Raw genomic sequence first — 9,199 nt, 5'->3', positions numbered from 1 at the left:
CAAAATGCTATAATTCAGCTCAAATGTACAAATTAAACATTGTTATTAAAGTACCTAAGGATAGCAAGAATAAACACAGGTCTTCATCCTGTTTTCTTTATCTAAAAGTCTTCTATTAAAGATGTGATCCCAGTGTCAGCCTAAATAAAGAGGTAAACTGAGGAAAGTCTGAATTACCGGAAAATGGGTTTGTTCTCAAATAGCAGAAGAATTGCAATTCAGAAAATGCAAGCTGGAGCAAGCTACAGACGACTCCGCTGAGGCTGTATTTGTCGAACAAGGAGTGCAAAGAGGGCGGAGGCGTCCAGCTAGAGGCCAAGTAGTAAGTCCATTGGTTTGAGGACTGGGAGAGATTGTTGGCAGAGGTTCATTGGTCTGGAGGTAGATTTTGGTTTTCTGTTAAGTCACGCATTTACGGGAAATCAGTCTCTTCAGTTCTTAAGTGTTGTGTTCCGGAGGGTGCGTGCGTGAGATTCTCAATTTCATATCCTCCGGTACCATTTTGAAATTCTTTCATACCAGTTTTAGGGAAAGAAAAAAGGTGGGGGGGGGTTGGTCTAATAATTTTGTTTTGTCACCAGAGCATAGACGGTCATGGCTTAACCATTGTCAACAGAAATAGAGAAATAATAGGACAAGTTTGAACGACCAGAAATGTCACTGATTCAGGAAGAGCAGAGGAATTGACACGCAAGTTGTAGCAAGCTCCTGCCAGGCACTGAGGGTTTGGAGTGGCTCTTTTTCCGCGTCAGGAGCTCAAAGACGTGCAAGTCCCGCCACAGCCCAGGCAAGAAGTTCATTGGCTAGAGGACTGGGAAAGATCGGACGTTCATTGGCCAGGAGATAAGTCCCAGTCTTCCGTAAATCACGCGGAAATCTGTCTCTGTTAAGTTCGCTCCTGTGGAGGACGCATGCGTGGGATTCTCCACGCTTTAGTCTTTGGTTGCGTTTTAGGCAGAAACCGTTTCCCACCACGCATGAAACTGTCTGTCCGAAGCATACGCTCACAGGACTAGAGGACTTGCGAGAATCCATGTCATGACCAGTATGTGGAAAAATGCTCAACTGCACGAGTAAGCAAAGAAATGATTGTGTAAACAAGTTAACTTCTCCCCCGCCCTCCCAGTAAATTGCTCCGCTTCTCCTCCGTCCCATTCCTCCTTCCTGCCAGTTCTGGGGAGTGTGGAAAGATGGAAGGACAGCAGTTTCCTACTCTACTGGTAGGAGCGTCTGTTGGTTCTTTTCAGAAGTGCAGCCTGGCAATGGTTATGGAAAACTGCAAATTTGTTCATGTCGCTTTCACTTAGGAGATCTCTAAGAAAAGGAGAGGCCTGGGGCACCTGGGGAGCTCCGTCGGTTAAGCATCCCAATTCGGCTCAGGTCATGATCCCCGGGTTTGTGGGTTCCAGCCCCTGGTCAGGCTCTGCGCAGACAGCTCAGAGCCTGGAGCCTGCTTCGGATTCTGCGTCTCCCTCTCTCTGCCCCTCTCCAGCTCTTGCTCTGTCTCTCTCTCTCTCTCTCTCTCTCAAAAATAAATAAACATTAACAAGAGTAAAAAAAAAGAAAATGAGAGGCATGAGCAAATATTAATGTTATTTATAAATTAAAAAAAACAATATAAATGTCCAATAATGGGAGGGGCTAGTGGATAAATTATAATACACCCATACCATGGAATATTGTATAGTTATTAAAACTCACATCGTGGAAGCTTCCTTTGAATGGAAAAAATTTCCAGATATACTACTAAGTGCAGAAAAAAACCAGGCTGTAAGACCGTAAATACTGTGCGATTTTGTTTTCGTGGTAAAAACATGTAATATTTGTAGAAATAAAAGGCTGAAAGCGTATGCACCCAGGTGTGCACCGTGATTATTTCGGAGCATATTTATGCATGAGTTTCTTCACTGAGACTTTTTCATATTTCCCAAACTTGTAACATGCTTGTCAAATTACATAATTAGGAAAAAAGACAGCTTTTAAAAAAAGTTTCTCTTTGCCAGTCCTATTCTAAGTTACAGAGCTGTGAGCTGCCAATCTCATCCTAAATTATAAGCTGGAATATTTAGCATCATTCTTGCAGTGAAGTTCAAGTCGACTTCTCTTATAATTCACTCTCCTAGCCTCTCCTGCTCTTCTTCGTGTTGGAACGCAATTCTGAAGTGACACTGTGGTCTTCTGATCCCCGGGCTCTTTGGCATCTCTTCAGGCTTTTGCTCTTTCTTTCTTCTTCTCTGAGTCTCCTTAGACAACATCCCGGGAAAACCTGCTTCCCACTACTGACCAAGGTCTGGAGGACGACCTTTTATTTCCCTCAACATCAGGACAACTGTCAGAATTACAGGTTTCTCCCTGGGGACTTTCTCCAAACCCTGGGGACTTTCTCCTTCGCTCTGCCCCGGCAGTTGGGACAGTGCTGTCTTCCCTTTGGGCTTTCCTGGTGTGACACAGTGAGGGGTGTGCCCACAGGAGGGAATGTGCTGACACTTTGAGGACTCCTGAGGTGGCTTCATTGAATTGAATGGATGGTGACTCATCCATTTAGATCTCCAGTAGCAAGCAATGCTTTCCCAGCCTGTCTTGGCTTCCTTAGCATTAACCTTTATGGTGACTATCAACTGTCTGCTTGACTTATTTTACACAACTTAATTATTTTATGTTAGCTGACTTTTTTATGTGATACTGTGATTTTTAAGAAATACACACCTGTTTCTGGCTAAAACTTTTGGAGTTTCTTAAATGATGAAAGTGATCCAAATGTCTTTTGTTATGTTAATTTGGGAAACTCCTTAGGTCGCCTAAGGATGGGGTCTGGTTGCCAGGGGGCCAACCTCGTAGTTAGAGGTTTAGATTGAATTCAGTCACCAATGGCCAATGATTTAATCAATGCCTGCTTAGGTGATAAAGCTTCCATAAAACCCAAGCGGATGGGGTTCTGAGAAGTTCCAGGTGGATGAACTCATGCAGATTTGGGGAGGATGGCGTGCTTAGAGCATGGAAACTCAGTGCCCTTCCCCCGTACCTTGCGCTGTGTATCTCTTCTCCCTGGCTCTTCCTGAGTCGTATCCTCTTATAATAAACTGGGAATCTAGTAAGTAAAATGTTTCTTTAAGTTCTGTGAGTCACTCTAAGAGAGTGATTAAATTCAAGGAGAGGCATTGTTGGAACCTTTGCTCTATAGCCAGTGGGTCAGAAGTACCTGTAACAACCTGGATTTGCTATTGTCATGTGAAAGGGGAGGGGCAGTCTTGTGGGACGGAGTCCTTAACCTGTGGGATCTGATAGTATCTCCAGGCTGATAGTGTCAGAATTGAGTTGAATTGTAGGACACCCAGCTGGTATCAGAGAATTGCTTGCAGGTGTGGGAAAACTACCCCCACGCACTGGAGCTGGGGACAGAACCATTATTCATTGGTTCCTTCCTTCATGTACTTATTGGTTGATTGATTGATAATGTATTGCCTTGTCAACTAATTCAAATGATAACAGAAGTATGTGATGCTTCCCCAAAAGTCGCAATTATTGTTATGTTATATGGGAATCCATTTAGGTATTTGTCTACACATCCAACACATTGTGTGTGTGTGTGTGTGTGTGTGTGTGTGTGTGTGTGTGTGTAAGTGGACATGACATGCCCAGATTTGATTTTTTTTTAAAAACGGGATCATTCTTTTCTATCATGTGCTTTTATTTAGTCATTCCGGTGCTCATGGCAGTGTAGGTAATTGCCGGTTTTTCATTTCTGCAGCCAGTGCTGCGGTGACTGTTCCTATATGATGTCTTCGTGCCTCCTGTTTTAGAGAGCCAGACTCTCTCCTGCCTCTGGCTGCAGGCAGCCAAAGCGTCATTAATCGTAACCGTTGCTGTTTATGTCCACAATCAGCAGAAACCCAACTGTCAAGCTGAATATGAGCTGTAATAGTTATCATTTACTGATATAGCTCATTCCTGAGTGAGTTGGTGTCCCCCGGGGCAAACTCCCAAATCAGAAGTCTTTCTTGCTCCCCAGTGGCACACGATTCTAAAAGGGAGGTGAAAGAAAATTGGTGTCAGTACATGCAGATGGAATTTTATAGTCACGCAAAGGGATTTGTGAATACCACGCGTTGTGAGAACGATGATTGAAATTGGCATCTGATAGATGGCAATATTTTGGCTTCCTTGTTCTTGTGGTATAAATGTAGCTCTGAAGGTTTGCCTCTTCAGATCTGAGCCACCCTTGTACTTTCTCTTTAAACTTTATTGTTTACTATTAAACCCAAAGCGGTGTTGCATGAGGTAGAAAGTCTTTGCAGATAAAGAGGTGGATGTCGGATGCCCTTGCTTGTCCCCCAGACCCCCTCAGTCATGGCGGACGTTTCACAGTTAGCTATGATGTGATGTAACTTCAGAGTCCTTCTCAGCCTGGTGTTTCAGGGCTGCTACACATCAGGTGGACTTGGCTGAAAGCTGAAATCTGTCATCTCCAGATTTATTAAAGTCTCTTCACGTATTCGTTGAGCCCTGTGTGCCTGGCACGGTGCCGGGTCCCCAGGGTTCAGCTGTGAATGATACAAACCTAGTCCCTGATCTTATGGAGAAAGACAGTGATTGAGCACCTGATTCCAAATATATCAGCTAGCACACAGAGGAAAGCAGGCCTATGAGAGCGCATGATGGAGGAGTTAACTTAGTGTTAGGGGTACTTTTCCTTAAACTGAGCCCCCAATGATGGGTGGGAGTTGGCCAGTAAGCTGGACGGGGCCCAAAGGGGGCTGTTCCAGGCAGAGGGAAGATCCCTGTAGTGGTGCTGACGGCAGTTCAGGGAGCCTAGAGAAACCTGGTATGATTGGAGCCTGAGGATCCTGGAGGAGAGAGACAGGAGGTGAGTAGATAGACACATGCCCAGGGCAAATCAGGCAGGCCTTAGTGGCCTTGGAAGGGATTTGGGTCTGTTTCCTAAGGTAACTGGAAATCGTAGAAGGGTCTTAATTAGGTAACGTAAGTAGATTTGCCTTTTTAAAAACATGGGACTGACGTGTGAGAATCTTTACATGGTTTAGTTCCTCTTTATTTTTTATTGTATTAAAAAAATGTTTATTTGCTTATTTTTGAGAGAGTGAGAGTAGGCGAGGGGCAGAGAGAGAGGGGAACAGAGGACCCAGAGAGAGCTCTGCACTGACAGCAGAGAGCCCGATGCAGGGCTTGAACTCACAGAACCGCAAGATCGTGACCTGAGCTGAAGTCGCACGCTCAACCGCCTGAGTCACCCAGGCGCCCCTGAGTTCCTTCTTTTAAAAATCTTTTAATTTTATTTTTAAGTGAGCTCTCTACGCCCGGCATGGGGCTTGGACCCTGAGATCAAGAGTCACATGCTCTAATGACTGGGCCAGCCAGGCACTCCTAGTTCCTTCTTATTTTGCACTCTTTGAAGAAAACCATTACAATTGGAAGTTTCTGAAGTACCTATGAGGTAGAACACAATATAGAAGCTGCTGTGGTGCTTGCAAATAATACTGGTAACCAGCCGGGCTTTACACGTATTTTTGTGCTTTACAAATATTTAACTCACTGAATTCAGGTATCACCTAATTTGATTTAGGTATTCCTGCTGTCCCCATTTTACAGAGGAGAAGCCTGAGGTACCGAGAGGTGAAGAAACTGGTCTGAACTACTTAGTGGTGGAGCTGGCGGGTGGCACCACGCTTCCTGCTGGCCCCTCTCTTCGAAGAGCTTACAAAACTGTCTGTTCCTTGCCAGGTACCAGCACAGCCCCATCTGGCTCCCCCCTACCAGCTTCTGGGCCAGTTCTCTCCTGACCGTGGCGGAAGTCTATCGGGACCTGCATCATCATCCAGGTATGAGGCCTTTTGCTAGTCTTCTAGTTCCTGCAGGTGGTTGAGACTTTTTCTGTTGACCACTTGCGATGCCTAATTTTGTGTGTCGTCTTGGGTATGCCATCGGACACTTGGCCAAACATTACTCTGAGTGTTTCTTTGAGGGTGTTTTTTTAGGTGAGATTAACATTTAAATCCGTGGACTTTGAGCAAAACAAATTGCCCACCGTAGTTGGAGGGGTGGGCCTCAACTAATCAGTTGAAGGCCCGAATAGAACCACAACAATAGAACTCTGAGCAAGAGAGGGTCACAGCAGACTGCCTTTACCCTCAAGTTGGAATATCAGTTCTCTTGAGTCACCAGCCTGCCGGCCTCACCCTGGACACTTGAGATTTACCAACCTCCATAGTTGTGTGAACCTATCTATTTATTAAAAAAAATTTAAGTTTATTTATTTACTTTTGAGAGACAGAGAGAGCAAGTGGGGGAGGGGCCGAGAGAGAGAGAGAGAGAGAGAGAGAGAGAGAGAGAGAGAATCCCAAGCAGGCTCCATACGTCAGCACAGAGCCCGATGCGGGGCTTGAACTCAGAAACTGTGAGATCGTGACCTGAGCCAAAATCAAGAGTCGGATACTTAACTGACGGAGCCACCTGGGTGCCCCTGAGCCAATTTCTTATAGTAAATCTCTCTCTGTCTCTCTGTCTCTGTCTCTCTCTGTATACACACACACACACACACACACACACAGACATCCTGTTGGTTCTGTTTCTCTGGAGAACACTGACTAATATACCCCTGTATACCTAGCATTTGGCTCAGCATATGTGCTCAATAAATACGAGCAGCATTAATAAGCCCGGGACTCCAGCCCATAGAGCCTTAGCCTCCAGGCATCCTCTTTTCTCCTGATCCCACCACACATGTCCAGCTGGTTTGCCTGGTTTTCTGGCTTGTGCCCTTGGTACATGCCTATTTTCCTCTGCTGGGGGACAGGCTTATCCTCGATCCCAGGCCTTGGCTGACATCTTGCTTAACCTTCACCAGCTTCCCAGTTTGAGGCCCTGGGTGGTGTTGCCTTGCCATCAAATTATTGAGCTGTCTGATTGATTTTGCCAATGTCAGGAGAGGCCACCAGCCCCGAGGTTGGGTCCTTTTAAATCCTGCTTCTCCCAGCCAGGAAAAGCATAGGCTTCCTTCATACCCACTGAAAAGCACATTGGGATTTTGGCTCAAAACTTTACCTCTCTCCCTCATTTCCAGAGCCAGCCATATCCCTGGTGACAGCTTCTGGCTCTATATTGGGCCTCTTTGGTCCTGGTTCCCTATTTTCCCTGCTAATTCTGCCACTGCAGTCTCCATATGCAGACCATTGAAAGAGTAGGATGTACATGTGCCTAATCCCAAAGGAGGAAGGTGACAAGGGCCGTACAGAGGCTGAGGCTAAGGGCTGGCAGTGTCCAGAGATGGGAGAGAGAGACTTCATGGAGATAGCTGAATTTGTCTGGGCTTTGAAACTAAGCCACATTTCGGCAGAAAGAGCTAACATTGGAGGGTGGACACAGATGTCTCAACATGTAGCTTGAGCTCCAAAGCAGCAAAGGATGCAAAGAGGCTGGACTATGGGGGAGGAGGCTGGGGGATGGGAAAAGAATGGAAGAGAGAGTGGTGGGGGGCAAGCTGGAGAGAATGGAAGAGAATCATTTTATGCAGAAATATACTTGGAATGAGCAAAGGAGGTGTTCCTTTGTTCCTTGACCAGATTCACTTCTACAAAATAATCAGTGAGGTACCTTGGCTGAGAGTTTATAATACAAGCAATATGTTTACACTTTTTGGTGGCTGTTGGGCATAGGAGCTCTGGTCCGAGGGTCTAGAGAACCAACCTTGTCTCGGCTGAACCACTAAAGAGCTGGGAGAGCTTTGCGGGGGGTCTCATATCCCTCATCTGGGAAACAGGAACTATGGAATGAACTGGATAGGATCTAATATTCTTTTAAGATATGAAACTTTAAAAGGTTGACATAAATTTTGCTCTCAGGAGTAATTGCAAGAGCAGATATATATGTATATATATCTGTGTATATACAGATATATATGTATATATAGTGTGTGTGTATATATATATATGTATACACACACACAGACACACGCGTATATATGTTTGTATAAGGAGTTTTTAGTTATAAAATTTCAAACATACACAAAAGTGTGTTTACCCAGTTGTTAAAATCTTACCACATTAACTTCATCTATTCCTTCCCCCCTCCTCTCTTTTTGGTTGAATTATTTTAAAAACACTGACATCATGTCTTTTACCTCTGCATACTTCAATGTTCTGAAATATATGAACAGTTAAAAAGAAAAAAAAGAATTACCATGCCGTTAATACGTTAAAAAAAAAAAAGAGCTTTATGTCATCTAAAATTCAGACCATAGTACAATTTTCCCAATCATCTCAAAAACACCTGTTCAGTATTGTTTTGTTTCAGTTAGGATCCACGTGTGACATTCGGTTGTTTCTTTAATCTCTTTTAAAGAATGGATTATTTATTTATTTGTTTGTTTATCATTTATTTTTAAAGTTTTATTTACGTGTAATCTCTACATCGAAGTGGGGCTTGAACTCATGACCCTGAGATCAGGAGTCCCATGTTCTTCCGACCGAGCCAGCCAGGCGCTCCAAGAACAGATTTTTTAAATGCAGACAAAAAGGGTTCTTTTGAGACCAGATACGGTGAGTCTGGGCAGCATTTAAGAGGACAGTGCAGATAGCAGTTGTGACCAGGCACCCCTCAGCTGGCTTCCCACCTCAGGAAGGCAGGTACCGTTTCTCTCTCTCAGGTCCTTTTTCATGGACTCTTGGGCCAGGAGGATCTGTTTTCAAAGAAGTAGGCAGTTTTAGCTGTGGCCACATCATTGAAACCAAAGGGAACTGAGCTGTTAAAGTCGTGTTCGGTGCTTTGAAAACACATCCCCATTGTCCCCTGGTCACCTGTTTTGTGGAACAGTGATCAGAAACAGACCCTTGGAGCTGTCTTCCTTTTGCCTTTAAGAAAACTTGGGTCACATAGAATGTACTTTATATTTCACTCCAGCAAATTAGTGTAGCCACTGATGTAACTGGTGTCTCTCTCCCTAATTTTCCTCAGTTTCTCACTGACTTTGCTTTCGCCCCCCGTTCAGGCACATTCCTTGAGAAAAGCAGGAAGTCAGGGAGCCGGGGAGCTGGTGCTGGCTCTCCCGATGCCTGGCCAGTGTGATCTTGGGCAAGTTATGTCACCTCTCTGGACTTTGGTTGTTTGCAATGAAAGGCTCTGACTAACACAAACCAGAACGTGGAGTAACTGACCGGGACCTCAGCGAAGTCCTCAGGCGGTGGGC

The 9,199-nt window shown here is 44.8% G+C and overlaps 1 protein-coding gene across 1 annotated transcript in view; it reads left to right on the top strand.

Moving 5' to 3' along the window:
- Positions 1-920: 920 nt before the first annotated feature.
- Positions 921-9,199, top strand: part of CREB5 (cAMP responsive element binding protein 5) — a 484,504-nt gene continuing 476,225 nt past the window's right edge. Inside the window, exons 1-2 of the mRNA XM_053218281.1 lie at positions 921-1,073; positions 5,740-5,837. The gene's annotated coding sequence lies outside the window, so the exon portion shown is untranslated. The remainder of the gene's footprint in view (positions 1,074-5,739; positions 5,838-9,199) is intronic.

This window comes from Acinonyx jubatus, chromosome A2, assembly GCF_027475565.1.
Source record: "Acinonyx jubatus isolate Ajub_Pintada_27869175 chromosome A2, VMU_Ajub_asm_v1.0, whole genome shotgun sequence".
NCBI classification, from domain to species: Eukaryota; Metazoa; Chordata; class Mammalia; order Carnivora; family Felidae; genus Acinonyx; species Acinonyx jubatus.
The sequence above is the reverse complement of the archived record's forward strand: the minus strand, read 5'-3'. Positions and strand labels throughout refer to the sequence as shown.